The sequence below is a fragment of the Mya arenaria genome, chromosome 1, assembly GCF_026914265.1.
Source record: "Mya arenaria isolate MELC-2E11 chromosome 1, ASM2691426v1".
NCBI classification, from domain to species: domain Eukaryota; kingdom Metazoa; phylum Mollusca; class Bivalvia; order Myida; family Myidae; genus Mya; species Mya arenaria.
The window spans coordinates 15,898,480-15,910,882 of NC_069122.1; the positions used below are offsets into that span (position 1 = coordinate 15,898,480).

Consider the following 12,403-nt stretch of genomic DNA (forward strand, 5'->3'; position numbering starts at 1 on the left):
CACCACGTACCGCCATTTGCCGATTTTTATTTGGCTATTTTTGTATGATTTTATGTTAAAGTCTGTATTACTTCATCACTCAAAGAGTGTCAGTACTGAGCATAGATGCAGAGACGATGGTAATGTGACTGTTATTTAAATACTGTTTTTCCCCTAAAACAATCACGGGGCACAACTGGTGTAAGTGCTTTTGCCAAAAAGGATTTGGGTTAATATATCTTTGGGTTCATTCCGGATTTGGGAGTTATGTCCCTTTGTCCGAAGACGATGTCCGGTTATCATGATGTAAGTATTGGAAACGCAGCTGTTGAGCAGCCACGTTTATAATATATTGGCCATAATTTGCAAAGCGTGTACTTATTTAATCATTTGCAATTGATTTATCACCTGATGACTTTTGTCCAACAACTGTCTTCAAGAAGTTTTGACTTGGTTTTAACAGTTGGTGTTCGGATATGGACAAATTTCGGACATTACGTACGGAAGAAAGGCTGCTCTGTCTGCTGTATAATTTGTGTTTTTACTTTTCATGTAAATGAAAACACTACCGTTGTGTAGGTTTGTATGTTATTTTCAGAGTATTGTTTACCAGTGTTTAATGGGTCAAATCAAGTTTATTATGTGTAATATGTGTATTATCAATGTTAGTGACTAGCCTTTAGAAGTTAAATGTTTAGTTCTTATGTTTTAATACCAATGAAAGCCTATTAGTATTATACTTAGTAAACATTTTAAAATTGAACAACTGGACTCTTCAAAGATTTAACATACTTCATTTGTTTTTATATAGGTCTTGACATTGAGGTCTTCGGTGAAAGGGTATGTATATAAACCACAGGGTAGACAATTTGAGGTACATTAATCATTGAGGGTTCTAGTCATTCCGTAACATTACCATTTTGTAACCACTGAATCTTGGTTATTTCGTAACCATTTTGTTAGTCAATTTGTAACCATCAAGAAATCAATTTGTCATATGGTAACCATCAGTTAATGATGTGATAAATGGTATACCTAACACCTTGTTAAGTATATTGTTCGATACTGAATGTATGGCACAGCAACCTAGCCAGCATTTGGGAGGCATTACTCAAATTCTCACTTACAACAAGCCAAAAATTAGCGTAACTCAACAGTAATTAGATAAATATCATAGTAAAATTGAAATGAATTGTTAAACTACTAAAATTTGTTAATTTATTTTCTTACATTATGCTTACTAATAAACAATAATTTGTGAATGATCCCAATGTATTTATTAATAAAATTAAGTTTACAAATGATCAAGGGTCATTTTTAACCTATTTCATTGACTTTATTTGTTTGAATTGTTTAAAACGAAATACATTTTCTTCTGTTCTATTCATAATTGAGCCACATTCCATTCTGCTGCTGAAAGTGCATACTTTCAAAACAAATCCGACAAAAAACGACAGAAACACCCTAAATTTATTAGTTATGATAATAATTTCCAGTAACATAATTCAAAATTAAACATATCAGCACATTCTAAATACAATTAGCATTTAATATAAAGAAGCGCTTACTCTCATTCGACAAACACACTACATTTTACAATACTTCTACACAATTTAAAAAAAATTGACATCATTGATCAAAGCGTGGGTACTTTGCACTATAAAATATGTCAAATACACACATTAAAATAAAAATCCAAAGTTAAACTGTCAATTATATTTAAAAATATTGGCTTAAGGTTACATCACAATTTGTCTAAATGGTAAAGCATGCATGAATTAAAAAAATAAATAACATTTAATACTCGGCCTACTATAATATTTCCTTCGCAACATAAAAACTAGCTAGTTTGAAATTTCTTTATTTGTCATAGTTTCAGAGTTAAGTAGCGAATCGCACTAAAATACTACTAACAATTTAATAAAGCAAGATAAACTACTAGATTTAAATTCAATTTTTTTATATTTCATACTTACAGTATACTTATTTTTGTAAACTCAAATAATTTCCTCATAATGAGCCATCTATCAATGATGTTAAATAAGTGGTGTATAACTATTTTAATTTAGGCAGGGTTCGAATTTAGACTCGCATACTCGCAAAATGCGAGCGACATGTACAAATTGCGAGTGACTTTTATTCAAGCTCGCAAAATTCTGCGAGTGGCTTTTTCTAGACCACAAAATGTTAAAAGGAAAGTAGAATAAACATGAACTTAACTCCGCTACGTAGTCGAGTGTAAACAGCCTAATAGTGGCATTTTTACACTACCAGTATAAAGAAGACAGTACGGAGTCACGCTCTAGTAAGTTTTCAAAAATAGAACAAATACGGAAAAGGCCGAGTTTTATCTTGAATCTTTCCGGGATGCTCCGATGCGTGCATTATACAAAGTGAATACGAATGACGTAATCACCTAGCTCAATCATTGGCTAAATTTAGCGCTTTCGCGCACTATATACCCCATCATCCGTTGAATATATTTTCGCCCAACTGTCAAAATGAATAGACTTCGTCGATCGATATATTTCATGGTCCAAAGTACATTTACTGTTGCTTTTTTATTTCAAATTTATAATGTTATTGATTTTAATACTTAATGATATCTGTAGCGTGCTTGTCGAATGGGTATTAAATTACCCGATGGCGAGGGTAAATATACAAAGTGAACAATGTCAAATTATTGGACAGCTTTGTTATCAAAAAGCTGCCAGCATTAGATGAGTCTTTCCGTACCCCCCAAATAGAATAAGCCATCAACAAGTTCTAGTAGTCGAATCACTTAAGATTGATACTTTTTAATATTCATAATATGTCTTAGGTGTAAATTTATACTTTAATTAGACAATATTATAGGGGAATAAAGCAAATAATAAAATTGCAAGTTGATTTTTCATTTTGCGAGTTGCCTCAAAATGCACTTGCAAAAATTTGCGAGTGCTCCTCAAAGTTAAATTTGAACCCTGTTAGGTAATAATTTTTCAAATACTGGAAATAGGAATAATGGTGAAAACATTCTGAATGAACAAGCTTTAAAGGAATACTCTTTATTTTCAATTTACAAATATGTTTTATTCAGAAATTTCCTTTGCTGCTTATTGAGAGGCGACAAGGACTGAGGCGGGGTTGACGTTTGTGTGCCATCCATGTCTTCAGCCACCCATCACGAATAAACATCCCGACATACCAACATTAGAACGGACGGTAAGTGAATTATTAGCGTATGAACGATGAGAATGAACAGCAATAAGATAATTGCCCAATTTATGAACTATTTTACCAAAGGTCGACTTGACCCCAATTAAATCTACATTTTTAGCTCGACTATTCGAAGAAAAAGGAGAGCTATACTACTCACCCAAGCGTCACCCTTGGTTAAGGTTTTGCGTGCAAGCACACATAGTTTAATATCTCAGCAACTACTTGAGGTATTGCATTGACACTTTATACAATGGTACTCAACCATCCAACCTACTTAATTAACAAAGTTAGATAACTCTAGTTTGCATTTAATGCCAATAATAGGCCTTTATTATTTGACTTAGAAATTCTGGTTTAGGTTTTGCGTGCAAGCACATATAGGTTAATATCTCAGCAACTACTTGAGGTATTGCATTGAGACTTGATACAATGGTACTCAACCATCCAACCTACTATATTTACCAAGTAAGATAACTCTAGTTTGCATTTAATGCATAAAATAGTCGTTATTATTTGACTTAGAAATTCTGGTTAAGGTTTTGCATGCAAGCACACATAGGTTAATATTTCAACAACTGCTTGAGGTATTGCATTGAGACTCGGTACAATGGTACTCAACCATCCAACCTACTTAATTAACCAAGTTAGATAACTCTAGTTTGCATTTAATGCCAATAATAGGCCTTTATTATTTGACTTAGAAATTCTGATTAAGGTTTTGCGTGCAAGCACAAATTGGTTAATATCTCAGCATCTGCTTGAGGTATTGCATTTAGACTCGATACAATGGTACTCAACCATCCAACCTACTAAATTAATCAAGTTAGATAACTCTAGTTTGCATTTAATGCAAAATAATTGCCCTTTATTATTCGACTTAGAAATTCTGGTTAAGGTTTTGCATGTAACCACATTCAAGTCAATATCTCAGCAAATATGTCATGTATTGCATTGAAACTTTACATATGTATTCCCAACTATATAACTTACTTAGAAATTCTGGTTAAGGTTTTGCATGTAAGCACACATAGGTTAATATCTCAGCAACTACTGGATGTATTGCATTGAGACTTTATAAAATAGTACTCAACCATCCATTCTACTTAAATAACCAAGTAAGATAACTCTAGTTTGCATTAAATTCAAATAATGGCCCCTTTTTTATTCGACATAGAAATTCTGGTTAAGGTTTTGCATGTAACCACTTTCAAGTCAATCCTTACACTAAAAAGCGGCGGAATAGTCGAGCGCGCTGTCTCTGTGACAGCTCTTGTATTGACCGCTCCAAGGCGGTACCTAACAATTCTTGATAAACATACCTAGTTTTTTATATATAGTATGTATGCACTGTGCTGTTTGTGGAGTTTTGTGCTGTCCTTCTACGAATCTTGTTTGTGATTTTATGTTCTCTGTCTTTGGCATTTACTCAGTGCCATTAAACTGGGTTATGTTTAAACGTTTTGCTACTGAGCTTGTTTCTGCAGCTTTTTGCATAAATATTGCGTATGCATTTGTTTAATAGAGCAAACGAACAAACAAAAACATGGTTTGTATGCATATGCTTCAAATAAAATTGCATTGTAGATGCCAGTGGAAGAAAACCAAACCATGATGTCCTCTCTACAGCCCAATGTTTTACCACACGATTCAGCGTATATACAACAGACACATTGAGCGAAAATGACACCACCGCACTGCAGATGAGCGTAGTTGATTTGAATACAACCAGAGATCAGGTAAGATATTAATTAGCCAAAAAATCTAATCTGATGATTTCATCAATGAATATATCCAGAATTGAATTATAACTTATGAAGCTGTTTTTTGATTGCATAGAGTACCTATATAGTTTCAGCTTTCAGACATCAGCGACAACGTGCTACCAGTGTTGAATTCTACAGCAAGTCACATCTGCCGAGCCATCGGTAAGCTGGCAGAGACGGCGACAACTGAATCAACCGTTCACTTGCAGCCTATATGGACAGACAGTGGATGATGAATGCCGTCTTTGCAGTTGAGGAATGGTCCGTTTTCAGACAGAACATCGGTACTAACAAAGATGTTCATAACAACAACATTTTGTAGGCTCTATAATTACTGTACACAAGTTTTTTCAAGTTTGTCTAATCAAATTGTCTAAAAGTTTGAAAGCGACAAAAGGCGAAAACAATTTTTTCATAATGTTTTCTTAAAATGACAGAAGTGGGGCACTCAGTGGTGAATCGCTGCAAGTATGTCACTGTTGATATACTATAGAATTAGAGCCTGACTAGGTTAATTAATTTGGGACTTTTTTACCTTTTCAGATTTACAATGGCAAATGTAGTAATAATATAATTATAATGACTCTTCGTAACAAAATTGTGATAATTGCTTACATGAGAAAAAGACGACGAATTTGACACATCTTTGATGATATTAAAAAAGCTAAATCAATTAACACATACATAAGCCCTCAAGGATGTCCCCTGGTTTTTGAGATGTGGTATGACAAACACTGTTTATGTATTACAATACCTTATTTTTAGCCACTATTCGAAGAATAAGGAGGGCTTTATTACTCACCTGGTGTCGTCATCCGGTTAAAGTTTTAGGGCAAGCTGGGATTTTCTCTTATAATTCCAATATCCTTCATTCAGTTCACTGAATACTTACACACATTTGATCACAACCATCACACAATGAGGTTAGATAACTCCATATTATCCTTTATACAAATTATGGCCCCTGATTGACTAAGGAACCTAGGTTAAACTTTTAAGGCAGGTTAAAGTTTTTGGGCAAGTTGCGAGTTTTATTAATAACTTCTATACCTTTCATTCAATTCACTTAATACTTTACACATTTGTTCAGGACCATCACAAAATGAGGTTTCATAACTCCATACTATCCTTGATACAAGTTATGGCCCCTGATTGACTTAGGGACTTAGGTTAAAGTTTTAGAGCAGGTTTAAGTTTTAGGGCAAGATGGGATTTTAATAAAAAAAGACATCTATACCTTTCAATACAAATTATAGCCCTTGATTGACTTCTTTTATTTTATTTCTTTCAATATTTCTTTTGAAAGGAACATTTTTATTTTCTTAACCAAGTTTCCACAAAGGGAAAATTAGTTATTTAGAGTGACTTGCATCATTGTTCGGGCAGGCTGGTGGGAGGAGAGCGTCAAAGTCATCTTATGTATCAAATATTTTAAGTTAGGTTTGACATAAAGTGCCCAAACTTGGTATATAGGAAGAAACTACGGAGACCTTTCATGGAATTAAGTTTGTGGCCCCTAGGATTAAGGTCAAGGTCAAAGTTACTATTAATAGAAAAATGGTTGGTATTGAATAACTTAAGTTAGGGTCGACATATTGCAACCAAACTTGGTATATATGAAGAGTTTATAGAGACCTTTCATGAGATTATGTTAAGATCCCCGAGAGTTATGGCCAAGGTCGTGGTCACTTACAAAAAATAAAAAATGGTTAGTACTGAATAACTAAAGTAAGGGTTGACAAATTGTGACCAAACTTGGTATATAGAGTTTATGGAGACCTTTCATTGGATTGCCTTTTGGCCCAATAGGGTCAAGGTCACTGTCACTAAAAATAGACTACATTTGGTACTGAATAACTTTAGTTATGGTTGACATACTGTGACCAAACTTGATATGTAGGAAGAGTTTATGGAGGACTTTAATGGGATTGTGTTTGGGGACCTAAGATCAAGGTCACTGTTACAAAAAAAACAGGAGAAAGCAGTTAAAACTGAATCTTTTCTGCCAATCATTAAAAACCTGGTTTTGTGACAATCATAGTTCTTGTTTACTTTTTAATTTGATATTTTTATTGCTTTTGACAGGCACATATTACATCATTATTGTATTCATTTCTAAGACAAAGCAGCTTAGTGGAGCAAACTGTCTTACAACAGCTCTTGTTAACACACTTTTGCACCCAAATTGGTAAAACGAACAATTTTTGGACCGATTTTTTAGCCATTTTCTCATACTGAAATCGGTCCTGACCAGCAAATTGTCTGTTTTTTTGAAGCCCTGTGTCAAATCATATTACTGAATTAAGCATTTGAAAGCTTTAAACCCATTCCAAGTAGCAACATTGTTTTATGTTACCCGACCCTACCTACGGAATAGGCGCCGACCCTATCGTTTTTATAGTCAGTTTGAAAAAAAAATTGAAAAACTAAAAAAATTTTTTTTTTTTTTTTTTAATTGCTTATCAATATGTAGTTTAAACCTTAAATGCTTCTACAGAAAATAACTTTAACACCATTCTCCAATGATGAAAATGATATTCTTCTATAAAGCCTAATAAAAAAATAAAATAAAATAAAAAGCCTACCTACCCTACCTATTTTTGAAAAGGATGTAACCCTAACCAAACAATTTTTTTTTTAGGCTTAAGGACACAAGTAAATAAATGCATTACGGTTCTCCTTTTTAGGTCCCCGGAAACAGATGTCAAGAGGATGGATGCAACTAGAGCATTTAAAGGCTCAGCCACATTCCTAGAGTTATTGGTGCAATATATTGTACCTTGGTCCCAATCACCACCCAGACCGGCAATGAGGCATCCTATTTCTGAAGGAAGGAGTATCACGCCATTCAAGCAGTTTTGAACAATAAGTTGAGGTATGAAGTTGAGCATAGAAGATTTATTTTGAATAGCTTACTTTGCTGATGACATTTAGAAAGTATAATGTCAAATATAATTAATTATTTCAGTTCTTTTTGCTTTGTTATGAGCATTAACGCAAGGGAATGTAGATGCTCAGAAAATTAAAGAAGTCACTATATTAAGACATACTGTAAATGCTAATGATATTGATAAGTAAAATTTCTATGCAGATTCATTGACGTTGTGGCGGAATGGCATGGAGCCACAAACGATGCTGTCATATACTAGTATCAGATATCTTGTTTAAAGGTATGGTAAATTGATAATATGTCAATATTAATTTGTATTTAAAGGGCTTTGGTTGGCTAAATTGTTGGTTTAAGGTTTCTTAAAAATGAAACAATTCTTAAACTTGATGATGCTTTTATAAAATGATAAATTAATGGTGAACGTGTTGCCTAACACTGAAATGTCACTTGAGTTTTGGTGTTTGCACCGCCGTGCTGTTTTTAGTCATTATTTTTAATGTCCTCTTAAGGGAGAGCATATAGTTGCCCCTTTGTCCATCCGTCAGTTATACTCTTGTTCAGCACCATAATCCCATCATCTATATAAAGAGATCACAGAATGAAAAGCTCCACCTGTAACTCTTCAATTTGAATGCTTTAGCCTATGTTGTTAAGCACAGGACTACAAATCTTTTGGATGTTTTAAGGTAGCAGTTCAAATCCATCGAGAAGCATATTTTTTTCAGAAGTTAACATTTTTTTTACAAAAGTTTATAGGGTATTTCCATTTAAAAATAATTAAATACATGACTACACATCTTTTGAGGGTTTCAAGGTAGCTGTTTGAATCCATCCAGAGGCATAACATTTATTTTTTTCAGTAGCTAACATATTTTTTAAAAGTTTATATCGTATTTCCATTAAACAGTAATTCAATACATTTTTATAATCCTGTCATGTAAATTTATTAAGTTTTCTCTCCTTACCCATTTTTTCATAATTGGTTTTTGACTACTTATGGGATTGAAATAAAACTTGGTATATAAATAGATGGCTATGAAAGAAGTGCAGTGCACGAGCGCTATAATCCTATAATGTATATTAAGGTAGCACACCCCTATTGAAAACCCCTAGTTGAAACTCTTCAATTTAAATGCTTAAGTCTTATGTCAAGCGCAGGACTACAACTCTGTTGAGGGTTTCAAGGTTGTGGTTTGAATCCATCCAGAAGCAATTTTTCTTTCTTTTCTTCAGAAACTTACATTTTTTACAGAAGTTAATATTGTATTTTCATTTAAGAGTAATTTAAGACATTTCAACTCATAAATATTAGACTCTTTGAAGATTTCATGACTTGCAGGACTTGCTGAAATAGGTGGTTGGGAATTTCAAGGTTTTTTTTCATGAATAATACTAGAACTTGTTCCGTTTGCTTGAAAACTTTGATGTTTTAATGCAGTCAAAACAGTAGGTTAAATTTGTAATACCATTTGGCTAATTTAGTACAGTTTGATTATATTTGTTGATTATTCGATCAATAGTGTATTATTTTTGATAGCAAATATATTTCGTTTTATCATGATTTCAAATTATTACTAGAATGTTGAAAAATAAATCAAATAAAGGATTTTTCTTGTCTCTGATGTCGATTTTTTAAAAAGAAAAATTAAATGGGAAAAGGGTAATTCATCTTTAAATACAATAGTTATTTTGTGGTAAAGTTCTGTTTAATTTTGTTTTTAAATCCAGTAAATGATACACATTAAGAAATTATTAAGATGATTATAGTTCAAATCAAAATGATGCCCATAATGGTCTTTCTAATTTTATTTAAGTTGTCTCCCCTTAACCATATTTTCGTGATTGAAGCTTTTTCATGCCATATTTTGGAAATTACTACAAGGATTTAAATGAAGTTTTAAACATAGATAGATGGCAGTAAGAGAAAGTGCAGTGCACAAGAACCATAGTTCTGTTCTGCATATGTTTTAGTTTCCTCATTAACCTGATATTTTTCAAAGATGGGTATTTGTCCCGGCCATATCTCGGAAAATGCTAAATTGATTGAAATGAAACTTGAAATGTAGATATATGGCAAATAGAGAAAGTGCATTACCAAAAGAGCCATAATCCTCAATTCCCCCCCCCCCCCCCCCCTCTTTATCTGATAGTTCTTGAAAACCTGAGTTTGTCGAGGCCATATGTGTGGTTTGTGGTTTTCATTTTTTTTTTTTTTTAAATCTAAATTTTCTTCTAAACCCTGACCAGATCTTTCCATATTATGAATCCATCCAACTGTGTATAAATAAGCTACAAAATTTACCTGCTACCAGCACATTGAATTACAATATCTGCATTTTTATAGAAAATTGGCGTATGTGGAGCATCATCGCATCCAGCGATATTCTTGTTAATATTATTATTAAAAAATGGTTAAAACAAATGTTCTCCGCTCTATATTGAGAATGCAATTTGTCTTAAAAAGAAATTTCTTTTCAAGGCTCATCTGGAGGCAAATGAAGCTGGGGTGTACCTGCAAAACTCAAGGCTCTGCCTTTATAAATAACTTACTGACATCCATCCTCAGACCGCTGAAATTGCATACTATGATGCCGATGCCATGGGTGGTTTGGTAATGGATGGGGCTTTTGGCCTGCTTCTGTCACGCTTTCGAAAGGTTTAAATATTATCTTCTACTTCAAAGGCTTTCATAAACTTTAAGTACATGTTAAATATGTGAAATCATAAGCAATTTATTAAAGGCGCTTGCTCATGTTTTTATAAAATGCAATTTTTGTGTGACAAAGTGTGGCAAAATTAATAGGAGTGTCAAAACTAAGATACCAAAATTTGGAACCCTACAGCAAATGTTGATATTTACTCAAATATTGTTGAAAACGCATTAATCAATTAATAACAGCTTTGTTGTGGTGTGTTTGGTTGATTGACATTATCACGTGATGTTATCAATGTATTGTTAAGAGGTCAAAATATCTATCACTTTAAAATAGTCACTATGGCCTTGTGGTTTAGGCATCGATTTTCTTATTTTTTCTTGACTTTAAAGACTAGGGGTTGCACCCCACTTAAACCAAAATTTGTATATCATAGTTTAATATTATGATAAAATACGGTAAGTGTTTTCAGATGCATTACCGGGAAAACTTATATTTGATCCAGTGAGTAACTTTAATGTAATATTGCAGAATGTTTAAACATTATATACTTAGAACACTGCAAATAGTATGCATTTGGTTGCTTGGTATACAAGGTCTTGGTCAACAGTGTAATATTACCTTGTCCACACAAAAACTACCAGGACCATGCGACAGGTATAATGCCCTTAACCAGTAGATGACCCCTATTTGTTTTAGGTCAGTTGGTCAAGGTCACTGTCAACAGTCTTTGAAACTTTGTCTGTAGAAAGAGCGAATGTTGATGCCAAATGTCAGTCGATCGAATATCAAGCTGTATTGCTATAAACCCTCCTTAAATTTCAGATATCTGCACAGAAGCGGAGGCTGGCTGATGTTTTCACCAGGTTAATTGCAGTAGATTGTCATCACCTGCATGAAACTACACAATTTGTGCATTGACAATAGTCTAGATTTCAAGGGCTGAAAATGACAATAACACTCAACAACTGGTGCAAGTTGGCCACGCGCATCATCATACTTGTCGATGTTAACCTTATTGATAAATTACTTAATGTAACACTCTTAATCAAAATTAATACATACACATGTATAACAAACATCCATTATGACTGCTAAACCTTTAACTACTTACTTAATTATGCATTTGTGGAAAATATGAATTACTGATAACAAGATTGAAACCGTGTATTTGATAGCAGAAAGCACAAAGATATTAAATGATTGGTGAATGCTTAAAGATTTACTGTGGTTTACTATAGTTTCATTATGTAGAAATACCATGTTTTCTTTGAAATTAAACTCGGTAACATAAGAGCAATTGTTTTCGACATTTATTCACCCTTTTTGGAACATTAACAAATATATTATTAATTTTGGTAAATCGTATTTGGGAGTAAGAGTGCATCTTTTAACATACAAACATTAATTGAGGTAGTATTATTGTTTTGGTGTTGTCGTCGGCCGTAACTAGAAGTATTTTAAAAATATTCAAATAAAACTCGTTAAACTGTTGCCAGAGACAATGTGCAAATGGTTCGAACGGCAAAAAAACGTCTGCTTTAATGATTGTTGAATTATGCCCCTTTAATGAATTAACTGACACTCGGTTGCATTCGCTCAGAGGTGGAATCATGTCCCTTTAAGGAATGAATTGACAAATGGTTGCATTCGCTCTGAGGCGGAATGTGCCCCTTTAATGAATGAACTGACAATCGGTTTCATTTACTCTGAAGCAGAATCGTGCCCCTTTAATGAATGAGCTGACAATCGGTTGCATACACTCTGAAGCGAAATCATGCCCCTTTAATTAATGAACTGACAATCAGTTGCTTGTACTCTGAAGCAGAATCATGCCCCTTTAATGAATGAACTGACTCTGGGTTGCATTCACTCTTAGGCGGAATTGTGACCCTTTAATGAATGAACTTGCTCTG

At 33.4% G+C, this 12,403-nt stretch overlaps 1 long non-coding RNA gene across 5 annotated transcripts; it reads left to right on the plus strand.

Annotated features, from left to right (window-relative positions):
• The first annotated feature begins 248 nt into the window (after positions 1-248).
• On the plus strand, positions 249-11,783 carry LOC128219225 (uncharacterized). 5 transcript variants are annotated; one of them, XR_008258556.1, is made up of 10 exons: positions 270-285; positions 443-558; positions 791-819; positions 3,059-3,183; positions 4,765-4,916; positions 5,030-5,227; positions 7,631-7,818; positions 8,035-8,113; positions 10,313-10,489; positions 11,313-11,783. It is a non-coding gene; the product is annotated as an uncharacterized LOC128219225 (long non-coding RNA). The 5 variants fall into 5 exon arrangements; XR_008258558.1 differs by having other exon boundaries at positions 7,645-7,818; XR_008258557.1 differs by having other exon boundaries at positions 5,036-5,227.
• Positions 11,784-12,403: the final 620 nt, after the last annotated feature.